The sequence below is a fragment of the Schistocerca nitens genome, chromosome 9 (genome assembly GCF_023898315.1).
Source record: "Schistocerca nitens isolate TAMUIC-IGC-003100 chromosome 9, iqSchNite1.1, whole genome shotgun sequence".
NCBI classification, from domain to species: domain Eukaryota; kingdom Metazoa; phylum Arthropoda; class Insecta; order Orthoptera; family Acrididae; genus Schistocerca; species Schistocerca nitens.
Window position 1 is genome coordinate 293,016,181 of NC_064622.1, and position 14,258 is coordinate 293,030,438.

Consider the following 14,258-nt stretch of genomic DNA (forward strand, 5'->3'; position numbering starts at 1 on the left):
TTTCGCTTAGGAATGGTCAGTTTTCTGAGGGATTGAAATACTCACTAGTGGAACGGTTTTATAAAAAAGAGGGGAGATGGTACAAAATTTTAGACTCATTTCTGTGCCACCGGTGTTTGCTAAAGTTATTGAAAAGGCTGTGTATATAAAGGTAATTGATCACTGCAGTTCACATAATTTGCTGTCAACATAGTTCGTTTTCAGAAAAGGTTTAAAAACTGAAAATGCTATATTCTCTTTTCTCCGTGAGACACTGGGCGGAATAAATACAAAGTCCCGAACAGTAGATGTATTGAAACTTCCTGGCAGATTAAAACTGTGTGCCCGACCGAGACTCGAACTCGGGACCTTTGCCTTTCGGGGGCAAGTGCTCTACCAACTGAGCTACCGAAGCACGACTCACGCCCGGTACTCACAGCCTTACTTCTGCCAGTATCTCGTCTCCTACCTTCCAAACTTTACAGAAGAAAAGTGGGAGACGAGATACTGGCCAAGGACATTATTCTTGCTGTCATTGCCCCGGGCGCCACAGCCCGTTTACTCCTCGGTTATTATCACCAGTGGAGTCCGCCTGCTTAGCTGGTTGGTAACGTGCTTGCCTCCCATGCACTGGGCCCAGGTTCGATTCCCGGCCAGGTTGGAGGTATTCTCCGCTCGTGCACTGGCTGTTGTGTTATCCTTATCATCGAACGCAAGTCGTCCAATATGGCGGCCGAACCAGAATGGGACATCCCTTCCAACAATGCCATACTATAGTTTCAATCACCAGTGGATAGTTTCTTTAATTGTACGGTGATAATTGTGCTCATACCCTATTAGAGCCGACCGCTGTGGCCGATCGGTTGTAGGAACTTCAGTCCGGAACCGCGCTGATGCTTCGGTCGCAGGTTCGAATCCTGCCTCGGGCATGGATGTGTGTGATGTCCTTAGGTTAGTTAGGTTTAACTAGTTATAAGTCTAGGGGGCTGATGACCTCAGATGTTAAGTCCCATAGTGCTTAGAGCCACTAGAGCCATCCTCGTAGAGTAAACAAGAGAATGCGCAACGTGACGCAGCTTTCAACGATACAGTGTCTCTCTCCAACGCGTAACGCTCGCTTCACTACAATTCCTGCAAATGTGACGTCATTTTGACTACCGCATGATCGGATATCGGCTTCCGTTAGAATTCGATAATGGCCTCTCACAAGATTTCAAGAGTACATACCGGAGATTTACAAAATCATGTCATTCTTGGGATGATTCATTATATTTACTGCTATAATTTAAAAAATTAATGATTTATCGACGGATAATGCCTTCATATAAGAGTGCCGTCTTAGGAGCGAGTTGTTGTTGTTGTTGTTGTTGTGGTCTTCAGTCCTGAGACTCGTTTGATGCAGCTCTCCATGCTACTCTATCCCGTGCAAGCTTCTTCATCTCCCAGTACCTACTGCAACCTACATCCTTCTGAATTTGCTTAATGTATTCATCTCTTGGTCTCCCTCTACGATTTTTACCCTCCACGCTGCCCTCCAATGGTAAATTTCTGATCCCTTGATGCCTCAAAACATGTCCTACCAACCGATCCCTTCTTCTAGTCAAGTTGTGCCACAAACATCTCTTCTCCCCAATCCTATTGAATACCTCCTCATTAGTTACGTGATCTACCCACCCTATCTCCAGCATTCTTCTGTAGCACCACATTTCGAAAGCTTCTATTCTCTTCTTGTCCAAACTAGTTATCGTTCATGTTTCACTTCCATACATGGCTACACTCCATACAAACACTTTCAGAAACGACTTCCTGACACTTAAATCTATACTCGATGTTAACAAATTTCTCTTCTTCAGAAACGATTTCCTTGCCATTGCCAGTCTACATTTTATATCCTCTCTACTTCGACCATCATCAGTTATTTTACCCCCTAAATAGCAAAACTCCTTTACTACTTTAAGTGTCTCATTTCCTAATCTAATCCCCTCAGCATCACCCGATTTAATTTGACTACATTCCATTATCCTCGTTTTGCTTTTGTTGATGTTCATCTTATATCCTCCTTTCAAGACACTGTCCATTCCGTTCAACTGCTCTTCCAAGTCCTTTGCTGTCTCTGACAGAATTACAATGTCATCGGCGAACCTTAAAGTTTTTACTTCTTCTCCATGAATTTTAGTACCTACTCCGAATTTTTCTTTTGTTTCCTTTACTGCTTGCTCAATATACAGATTGAATAACATCGGGGAGAGGCTAAAACCCTGTCTCACTCCTTTCCCAACCACTGCTTCCCTTTCATGCCGCCGGCCGCGGTGGTCTCGCGGTTCTAGGCGCTCAGTCCGGAACCGCGCGACTGCTACGGTCGCAGGTTCGAGTCGTACCTCGGGCATGGATGTGTTTGATGTCCTTGGGTTAGTTAGGTTTAAGTAGTTCTAAGTTCTAGGGGACTGATGACCTAAGATGTTAAGTCCCATAGTGCTCAGAGCCATTTGAACCACAGCCTTTCATGCCCCTCGACTCTTATAACTGCCATCTGGTTTCTGTACAAATTGTAAATAGCCTTTCGCTCCCTGTATTTTATCCCTGCCACCTTCAGAATTTGAAAAAGGGTATTCCAGTTAACATTGTCAAAAGCTTTCTCTAAGTCTACAAATGCTAGAAACGTAGGTTTGCCTTTTCTTAATCTTTCTTCTAAGATAAGTCGTAAGGTTAGTATTGCCTCACGTGTTCCAACATTTCTACGGAATCCAAACTGATCTTCCCCGAGGTCCGCTTCTACCAGTTTTTCCATTCGTCTGTAAAGAATTCGCGTTAGTATTTTGCAGCTGTGACTTATTAAACTGATAGTTCGGTAATTTTCACATCTGTCAACACCTGCTTTCTTTGGGATTGGAATTATTATATTCTTCTTGAAGTCTGAGGGTATTTCGCCTGTCTCATACATCTTGCACACCAGATGGTAGAGTTTTGTCATGACTGGCTCTCCCAAGGCCATCAGTAGTTCTAATGGAATGTTGTCTACTCCCGGGGCCTTGTTTTGACTCAGGTCTTTCAGTGCTCTGTCAAACTCTTCACGCAGTACCTTATCTCCAATGTCGTCTTCATCTACATCCTCTTCCAGTTCCATAATTTTGTCCTCAAGTACATCGCCCTTGCATAAACCCTCTATATACTCCTTCCACCTTTCTGCCTTCCCTTCTTTGCTTAGAACTGGGTTGCCATCTGAGCTCTTGATATTCATACAAGTGGTTCTCTTCTCTCCAAAGGTCTCTTTAATTTTCCTGTAGGCAGTATCTATCTTACCCCTAGTGAGACAAGCCTCTACATCCTTACATTTGTCCTCTAGCCATCCCTGCTTAGCCATTTTGCACTTCCTGTCGATCTCATTTTTGAGACGTTTGATTCTTTTTTGTCTGCTTCATTTACTGCATTTTTATATTTTCTCCTTTCATCAATTAAATTCAATATTTCTTCTGTTACCCAAGGAATTCTATTAGCCCTCGTCTTTTTACCTACTTGATCCTCTGCTACCTTCACTACTTCATCCCTCAGAACTACCCATTCTTCTTCAACTGTATTTCTTTCCCCCATTTCTGTCAATTGTTCCATTATGCTCTCCCTGAAACTCTCTACAACCTCTGGTTCTTTCCGTTTATCCACGTCCATCTCCTTAAGTTCCCACCTTTTTGCAGTTTCTTCAGTTTCAATCTGCAGTTCATAACCAATAGATTGTGGTCAGAATCCACATCTGTCCCTGGAAATGTCTCACAATTTAAAACCTGGTTCCTAAATCTCTGTCTTCTTTTATGATTCTTGAACCAAGTGTTAGCTATGATTAAGTTATGCTCTGTGCAAAATTCTACAAGGCGGCTTCCTCTTTCATTTCTTCCCCCCAATCCATATTCACCTACTATGTTTCCTTCTCTCCCTTTTCCTACTGACGAATTCCAGTCACCCATGACTATTAGATTTTCGTCTCCATTCACTACCTGAATAATTTCTTTTATCTTATCATACATTTCATCAATTTCTTCATCATCTGCAGAGCTAGTTGGCATATAAACTTGTACTACTGTAGTAGGCATGGGCTTTGTGTCTATCTTGGCCACAATAATGCGTTCACTATGCTGTCAATTACCTACATAACAATATTACATCGTCGTAAATTTTGAAATTTTAATAAGAAGGCCTTAATAGCAATTAATACCAAATAAAATTCATGTTAAGAGTTCAGCCTGTAGCTAACCAGCACTCCTATTTTTTTATTCATTATTAAACCTACTCCTGCATTACCCATATTTGATTTTGTATTTATAACCCTGTAATCACCTGACCAAAAGTCTTGTTCCTCCTGCCACCGAACTTCACTAATTCCCACTATATCTAACTTTAACCTATCCATTTCCCTTTTTAAATTTTCTAACCTACCTGCCCGATTAAGTGATCTGACATTCATCGCTCCGATCCGTAGAACGCCAGTTTTCTTTCTCCTGATAACGACATCCTCTTGAGTAGTCCCCGCCCGGAGATCCGAATGGGGGACTATTTTACATCCGGAATATTTTAGCCAAGAGGACGTCATCATCATTTAATCATACAGTAAAGCTGCATGTCCTCGGGAAAAATTACGGCTGTAGTTTCCCCTTCCTTACAGCCGTTCGCAGTACCAGCACAGTAAGGCTGTTTTGGTTAATGTTACAAGGCCAGATCAGTCAATCATCCAGACTGTTGCCCCTGCAACTACTGAAAAGGCTGCTGTCCCTCTTCAGGAACCATATATTTGTCTCGCCTCTCAACAGATACCCCTCCGTTGTGGTTGCACCTACGGTACGGCCATCTGTATCGCTGAGGCACGCAAGCCTCCTTACCAACGGCAAGGTCCATGGTTCATGGGGGGGAGAGAGTTGTTATCGGCAACAATTTACAAATTAAAATGAAAAACACTTGTTTTATAATTTTTAGTATGCCGTTTCAGTGTAACGGAGCACTGAAAATATAACACAAACACTGCACCATTATTATTAAATGTCACTTAATAACGCATCAACGATACAAGCCTTCAAAATCGAATATGATAACAAAGACCGTAGTTAAAAATCGCATGAACGACGTTGCGGTTTCTGGAGTCGAAAGCTGTTACATGGATTTTTTTCATACTAGCGTTGTTAAAACATTCTGTTACTTTCTTATCAATGTAATACAGGTATGTTCTGCAATACTGGTTGTTATTTACATTGAGTGTGATTCGAGAACGATGGATGAAATAAATATTTAGTTATTTCCGAGTGTGTGGTCAGGCAGAGCCGTAGGGGGACAGCTTAAATTGCTGCGACTGAAGCGAGCACCAATAAAATTCATATTCTTCCTTCTTCAAATATTTTGTTCTTTATTTCCGAATACGGCCGCCTTTCGAGTATGTGGTTAGACAGGAGCATAAGAGGACACAAGAGAAATGAGAAGCATTAACATTCATACTCTCCCTTGTCAATAATATTTCGCTGTTTATTCACGATTGTGTGGCGTTTCCCGAGTGTGTGGTCCTAGGAGGACGGCTTGAATTGCTGCGAGTGAATCGAGGAGCAATAATATTCATTTTCTTCGTTGAAACAAAGACGATAGCCGCTCATGCGCTCATCGATGTTGCGCGTGACGTCAAAATGACGTCACGTTTGCGGGAATTGTTGTGAAACGATCATCGCCCTGTGACGTTGCTTAGAAACAGTCCGAGCCGTGTCGAAAGGCGAGCAACACGATTGTTCGTGTCCCGTGCATCAACATCGTAAGAAACCGTGAGCTGCAGTAAGGGCACGCAGCAGCGATGGCGGTCTTTGGTGAGCCGCAACCAGCAACTGATTTCTGCCAATCCGGATTCCGCCCGTCAGCTTTAACGAGTGACGTACTGTGTAACGTCACGAGTTTACGATGTGAAGGACGTAAGTGGCCTGTTATTAAATATTATCTGCGGTGATCTTAGCAACTGATGTAAACTATGTCTGGAACCGCGCGACCGCTACGGTCGCAGGTCCGAATCCTGCCTCGGGCATGGATGTGTGTGATGTCTTTAGGTTAGTTAGGTTTAAGTAGTTCTAAGTTCTAGGGGACTTATGACCACAGCAGTTGAGTCCCATAGTGCTCAGAGCCATTTGAACCATTTGATGTAAACTATGCTGTTTATTACAAATATGTCGCGATTACTGAAAGTGTGGTTAGGCATGAATCTGAGAGGGCAGCCTAAATAGCTGCGACTGGAACGATTAGCTATCGTCTTTATCATCTTGCTTTTCAAAAATATTTGGCTACTTATTTACCAAGAAGAAGTTGAGCGGGAAAATAGGAGCACAGCTTGCGTTGATGTTAATGAAACGATCTGCAATAATATTTATAATGTAGGTTCTCGCATTTTTTCCGAATGTGGCACGATTTTCAAGAGTGAGGTTTGCCAGGAAATTAAGAGGACAGCTGCGTAGGTCAGTTTTAGTTCTCCATTCCACGGTTGGTTATTTTTAGTGACTTTCCATTAAGTGTGTGTTCTTATTTTCTAGGATTTATTTTGTTCGTTTTTGCTTCTGTACTTCAGCTATGTAAGTCACTTCTAGTCGTCGATTCCAGATTTTGTCTACATGCATTCTTTTAGAATTTTCAGGTGTTGTATCACTATTGGTCAGCTCCTAGTTCTTATATTATGTAATTTTCGTCAGGTGTGGGTTGCTAATCCTGTAAGGATTTAACTGCATGGTATCACTTCCTCTACTGCTGCAAAAACGCGGTAAGTATCTAACCTTGGAATCAACAGCTAGAATTGACCTATACAAGTCAATTGTAGTTGCTAATTCCAAGATTTGTTATTTATCGCAGTAGTACAGAAAGCAAAGCCAAAATAGGAATCCTGTAATAAAGAACACATCAAAAACACTGAAAATTATGAACTTTGAAATCGATAACTATGATTGACCTTATAGTCATTTCCAGTTACCGATTCCAAGATTTATTTTCTCGTGAATTTTCCTTCCATGGTGAGCCGGCCGGGGTGGCCGTGCGGTTCTGGCACTGCAGTGTGGAACCGCGGGACTGCTACGGTCGCAGGTTCGAATCCTGCCTCGGGCATGGGTGTGTGTGATGTCTTTAGGTTAGTTAGGTTTAAGTAGTTCTAAGTTCTAGGGGACTTATGACCTACGATGTTGAGTCCCATAGTGCTCAGAGCCATTTGAACCATTTGAACCTTCCATGGTGCATTTTCCTTTAGGAATTTTTTGTTGCTTTCTCCTTATTTCCTGATTACGTCTTTCTTACATTTCCTGTATGTTACTGTTTATTTCATTTTGCGGTTGTTGTATTTAATTTTAGTTTCGTCCCCCACCAAAACCCCCATTTCCCTGCGGTAGTCCTATAGACTAGGTACTTATTATTAAGAATTACCGCTATTCTGTAATATTACGAGTTTATTATGCGTAATATTGGAATGCACTTTAAATATCGTCTGTGGTTTTTTCAGTTACTCGAGCAAACTATGGTTACTTCGATTTCTGGAGGATATAACTCGTGACTATGTAATCAATCGGGTGAACTGCGGTGGTATTTTACCGAATGTATGCTTATTTTCTTTTATTCTAGTGGTACATTCTCTTGTCTAGGAATAAGCCTCGTTTCAAGAATCTAGATATTGTGGTAAGACTATGCTCGTTGCCTTCATATCGCCTCCATGTAGCTTCTATGATTTAGGTATGAGGTCATTGGTCAAAGTCGGCAGGTGGAATCGGACAAAAGAATTTATTCGTACTTTCTGGATTAGCTCGAAAAGTTTAGTACAGCACCATGGTGTCCTGAAACATGTTTCCCATAGAGTTATCGTAAGAAAGTCTAAGAATCTATAACGGATTATAGAAGTATTTCAGGCATTAAGTTCTGTATTTGACAATAGACTGATTTGTGTCTTAAACCATAAGTGTGTTATTTACGGAATGAAATGGGTTTTGAAATGGTTTCTTCTGCTTACGTAGTTATGATCAAATAAGGTGGGTCTATATTATCGTCTTCGTGCCAGGTCAATTCATATCCTCAGTGCCACTTCAGTGCTCCCACGCTTTCTTGGCTTTTCACCTCTGTAGTAGTAAATTGGTTGAGGTCGCTCGAATTAGAACTGTAATGCATAGATTTTTTTTCGCTGGCAACTTCGGTCGTCGTTGCTCGTGTTTCATTTCGGTGATACGTAAGTTATAGCCCTGAACGTCATTCATACGTGACCTACGCCGTTGTGTATCTCGTGATGTGACGTTAGTTGTTCTTTCGAGAACGAGCTCATTAATTACCCCCACACACGAGCTGGCATTGTCGCGAGCAATAATGGCCTGCAATCGGTTACAACATGCTAGCGATTAGGCAGCAGTTTCAAAAAGTATTTCGAATGTCTCTTTGTCTGGATATTATGTTATCGAAAATTATCTGCTATGTTTAGCAAAACGTCGTATGTTGACACACTCGTAAAAAGCAAAAGTTGAAATGCATTAAACATGTTTTGGAATGTTTTCAGTTGGAAACTGTAACGTTTTAATTAGGATGGTGTTCAGATTAAATTATCTGTTCTTCTCTGTCCTGGCCGTCATCTCGTATCTCCAGAGACCGGAACGCTAATCTTCTGCGTTTCCATGTTAGTGGTACGGGATGGCAGGATGGATTTTGTGTTGCCATAGTCCCCCCCCCCCCCCCTCCCCAGACCGCTCTTTTTTTTGGGGGGGGGGCGAGATGCAGGAAAAAAAAGGCCCAGGATTACCTCAGTATGGCTTTGTCTAAAAGGGCCAATAAAATGTAGAACATGCACGTCTTGTATCAAAAGTTTAACCAGTGTAAAATGTTGTTCGTTAATTTTTCTCAAATGTGCAATGGGTCGAGTTATTCAAGACAAATCAAACGCATCCGTGCAAAATATGAAATACAGAAAACATTATAAACAGAAGTTTATGGCAGATTTTATGTTCCAAAAAGTGTATTCTGATTTGTTTAGCCGAAATTTCCAACGGAAAAGGGATACATGAGGGAAAAATGATTTTGCCGTGATTTCACCCAGTTTCTTCAACATGGGGACGCGCACACATGCGCTCCAATGTCGAGAACTTAGATTTTACAACAGGGGACCAGTTCATATAACGGTTTAAAAGACTGGAACTATCGCAGTAATTCCGGTCGAAGAACACTAATTGCACTGGCATATTCATTTGCATAGGTCAGTTATATTCTAGTGAAAAAAAAATGGTTCAAGTGGCTCTGAGCACTATGGGACTTAACTTCTGAGGTCATCAGTCCCCTAGAACTTAGAACTACTTAAACCTAACTAACCTAAGGACATCACACACATCCATGCCCGAGGCAGGATTCGAACCTGCGACCGTAGCGGTCGCGCGGTTCCAGACTGTAGCGCCTATAACCGCTTGGCCACTCCGGCCGGCTTCTAGTGAAAAGAACTGACGCAAATAATATCATGCCAGACTCAATTCACACTACAGAATATATTTCACGGTACTGTTCCACCACTTGAGCGTCACCAGTAAGACTTCAAGAAAGTCATTTAATTTACCACAGCGTTTTCAAATTCAGTTCATTAGCATGTCACACAATGTATAATGATCATATAGTTAAATTCTTTCCAGATATTTCCTGACTGTCACATCGGTAAACCGGAAGCTATTCGAAATGAATGAAAAGGCACGTTAATTACAATGCTCCTAAATTTTACCTGTTGTGAAGCACAATCAGTAAACAGAAACACACTCCAGTTACTTTCTTGGTCCTGTTTATGGGTGATTCTAGCAGCTAACTATTGTGAAAGAAAGAAAATCGTAAAACCTGTTTGCATTTCTTGCACATGTTTGATTCATACATGTTAATTAGCATCATGTAATTCCCACAAATTAGGTGTGGGCATTTAATCACATTTCCCAGCTTACTTCAAAGGAAGTAAAACAGTTTCGCAACTGCTACTGATCACAATCACAGTTGCGTGCGCTCTCTTACCGACTTGTGAATGTTATTCTTACCTTTGCGCCAAGGAACCTTCCTCGTGTACGCTGAAATCGGAAAATCAAATCTCATGTTACTGATCTCTTTAAAAGGAAACTCGTAATTTCGACTTCACCTCTTACGCAGCTGTTGATAACAGAACAACCAAGCTGATTGCCGAAAAGGCGTAGCTAGAGTTATTATGTGTTTGTCCACAGTCTAGTCCACGTCTAGTCTGATAAATTCAGTCACGACACTGCTGCTCAATGTTGATACAAACTGCCACGGCAGACCTCAAAGCTCGAAGTAAGCTACACTTTTGAATACGATATCGGATGAACGCGAACAGCATCGTTTATATCGATTTTCAGCATTGTTTTTCAAAAGGTAGCACGTATCTTACATTAAAAACTGGCATTAACAAAGAAATTATACCGCATTAGTCTTTCTTTAGTTTTCTAAGGATCCTGTGATGTATAAAACGGTACATCACAGGCCAGTTTATTTACGAGTCTCTTGTAACGTACACATACTTAGATACGACGACGCTTTCCTTGAAGCATAAAATATGACTGCTAAACAGCAGAAGAGCTGACTTTTCGCAGAAAGACCTCGTATGACCATCTGACGACGTGAAGGTTTGTTCGCTACACGTCCAACCAAATCAGTGAATGTGGAACATAGGGAACTTCTATGGGATGCAGTATCCACTTTATCTGACGCACCAAATAATCCACCAAAACTGTTATTGAGGAAACCGCACAGAAAACGTCAAAAGCTGTCAAACTGTTTCCCCTAACACAGAAGAAACCGATACTGCAATTGTTGCTGTCTCTGAGCCACACACAGCAAGAATCTTCAACACAGTCGTCTTCTGAAGAAAAAAATAATTACATTTACATAATATTCGTATGTTAGAAAGCCGCGTGAAGTGTAGAAAGCGCGAATCATTACACTTCGTACAAAATTGTCACGTGTCAAGGAAAGTGGCTATCGCAATAAAAAGTCAGTAGCAGAAACATACGTTTCTCTTGCAGTGCTTAATACTGACTAGGAAAAGTAGGCACCGGAAATTTAAAAATATACACGTCTAATCAAATCACAAAGTAACTACAATTTGTCGCTGTGCCGCACCAGTGAACCTAATGTAGTTCGTGTTCAGATGTGTTGGTTATTTGTATTATTGAATATGAACTTGGATCAGTTCAGTTGCAATACAACTCAGTGAGTAGAAGACAAATGACATTTAAAACATGTTCTAAACACGTAGCTCCGTGTCCCAAGTCAAATCGTTTTTCTTTTCCTAGCTCGTTGGGAGTTCGGAATTGTACGTGGCCCCAATGGGCTAGGAATATCTTCATCGTCATTGTTCGCTAAATGCTCATTAATTGGATACTCGACTGTAGAAAGGTGCGAATTTCCAAAGTGTAGAAGTTATTACACCACTGGCCATTAAAACTGCTACACAAAGAAGAAATGCAGATGATAAATGGGTATTCACTGGACAAATATATTATACTAGAACTGACATGCGATTACATTTTCACGCAGTTTGGGTGCATAGATCCTGAGAAATCAGTACCCAGAACAACCACCTCCTGCCGTAATAACGGCCTTGATACGCCTTGGCATTGTGTCAGACAATGCTTGGATGGCGTGTACAGGTACAGCTGCCGAAGCAGCTTCAACACGATACCACAGTTCATCAAGAGTAGTGACTGGTGTATTGTGACGAGCCAGGTGCTAGGGCGACCATTGACACGACGTTTTCAATTGGTGAGAGATCTGGAGAGTGTGCTGGCCAGGGCAGCACTCGAACATTTTCTTTACAGAAAGGCCATTACAGGACCTGCAATATGCGGTCGTGCATTATCCTACTGAAATGTAGTGTTTTGCAGGGATCGAATGAAGGGTAGAGCCACGGGTCGTAACACATCTGAAATTTAACGTCCACTGTTCAAAGTGCCGTCAATGCGAACAAGAGGTGACCGAGACGTGTAACCAATGGCACCCCATACCATCACGCCGGGTGATACGCGAGTATGGCGATGACGAATACACGCTTCCAATGTGCTTTCACCGCGATGTCACCAAACACGGATGTGATCATCATGATGCTGTAAACAGAACCTGGATTCATCCGAAAAAATGACGTTTTGCCATTCGTGCACCAAGGTTCGTAGTTGACTACACCAACGCAGGTGCTCCTGTCTGTGATGCAGCGTCAAGGGTAACCGCAGCCATGGTCTCCCAGCTGATAGTCCATGCTGCTGCAAACGTCGTCGAACTGTTCGTACAGATGGTTGTTGTCTTGCAAACGTCCCCATCTGTTGACTCAGGGATCGAGACGTGGCTGCACGATCCGTTACAGTAATACGAGGCCGTTGGGAGCCAGCACGACGTTCCCTATTACCCTCCTGAACCCACCGATTCCATATTCTGCTAACAGTCATTGGATCTCGGCCAACGCGAGCAGCAGTGTCGCGATACGATAAACCGCAATCGCGATAGGCTACAATCTGACCTTTATTAAAGTCGGAAACGTGGTGGTACGCATTTCTCCTCCTTACACGAGGCATTGCAACAACGTTTCACCAGGCAACGCCGGTCTACTGCTGTTTGTGTATGAGAATTCGGTTGGAAACGTTCCTCATGTAAGCACGTTGTAGGTGTTGCCACCGGCGCCAACCTTGTGTGAATGCTCTGAAAAGCTGATCATTTGCATATCACAGCATCTTCTTCCTGTCGGTTAAATTTCGCGTCTGTAGCACGTCATCTACGTGGTGTAGCAATTTTAATGGCCAGTAGTGTACAGAAAACTGTAGCGCAGTGTTTCATTATTTATTCTTGAAACATTTCCGAGTTACAATTGAGAGTCTACTATCATACATTAGTGGAAATTTAATGACAAGATATTTATGTTAGGTGCTACGTCCAATGAAATTGTTCTAGCTGCCATGTTCTCAGTCACTCTCCACAGAGCTGCATGCAATAAATACTCCTTTTGCCCATTCCTTTCCATGTAACGCATCATAGCCTTTAAATATTTCTTCTTTTCTTCTGTAATTGAGTCCATTTGTGTCCAAAATTGAAGCAACAAACGGCAGTTTTGCAAGATTGCGCGTATTTTACCACGATACAATACAAACAGGTGATAATAAAGTAGAAACAATGTGAAGAAGCCAGAATGTAAACAACTGCTATAGGCCTAGCGGTGGATAACAATGTTCTCTTTTTTTTTCAGCTTAACGAATTTACACACAGTTTCCGACAACTGGTTAATGTGCTCAGTTTGGGTGTGAGCTGACTACCTCTGGCGGCAATACAGGCCTGACAATAGGGGGCATGCTATGAACTATGTCATCAATGTCATGTTGAGGCAATAACGCCTGTTCTTCCTACAGAGCTGCTCGCAAGTCTTGGAGAGTGGTTGATGGATGCTAACGTTATGCAACTTGTCTCCCTAGTGCATCCCAGACAGTGGCGCCGACTTAGGGAAGGGGGGGAGGGGGGAAGGTAATTTCTGCCCGCCCCCCCCCCCCCCCAATAGTTAAAAGTAGTGGCCTCGCACTGGGAGATTTGTTAAAACTTGCACAAACATTTTTGCATAATAGTATGTAATGGTTACGTAGGAAAAAAAAAATACCGATTTGACGAGCTTTTGCGTACCGGTATTCCTTTCTGCTACTCCTCCAACCTCTGCATATGACGAACTGTCGTGACAGTGTTTGTCCTCTGCACATGTACTATTCGCACACTTTTACTGGGGGGGAACGAAAGCTCACCCTGAGCTCGCAGCGCTTTAGCTGCTAGGACGAGCTCCACATCCTCCCACAGCAGCCTACTGGCAGCTTGTAAAAGCAACTAATGAGCAATAGTGACACCGAATTTGTTGGCGATCGCTAGAAGGACTAGTTAACGTTAAAGACTCTTCATTCATTTTTGTAAATTCTGTTGACAATCACTAGGTACAACAACACACAAATCAGTACCAGCTCCAGGGATTTTGCCGCCCTGAGCTAACATGTCAAGCCCCCCCCCCCCCCCGCCCCACGCCCTTTTTCGACATAGTCACAATATATTTCATACATGACGACTTTTTTTCACATATCACACTCATTCGTCTCTTTGTTTCAATGATACGTTTACAGTGCCATACGTTTTAACACATTTTTGTTGGAGGAAACGTTTCTTTCGTAAATCGGAGCACACTGTTTCCGTACATAGATAATTTTCAATAAGACCCTTGATTTTATGAATAATTTGTATTTCCAATTTATTCTCACATTCTT

At 42.2% G+C, this 14,258-nt stretch overlaps 1 non-coding gene across 1 annotated transcript; it reads right to left on the bottom strand.

The window, feature by feature from the left end:
• Positions 1–320: 320 nt before the first annotated feature.
• Trnas-cga (transfer RNA serine (anticodon CGA)) lies at positions 321–395 on the bottom strand. Its single transcript has one exon. It is a non-coding gene; the product is annotated as a tRNA-Ser (tRNA).
• Between the last annotated feature and the right edge of the window lie 13,863 nt (positions 396–14,258).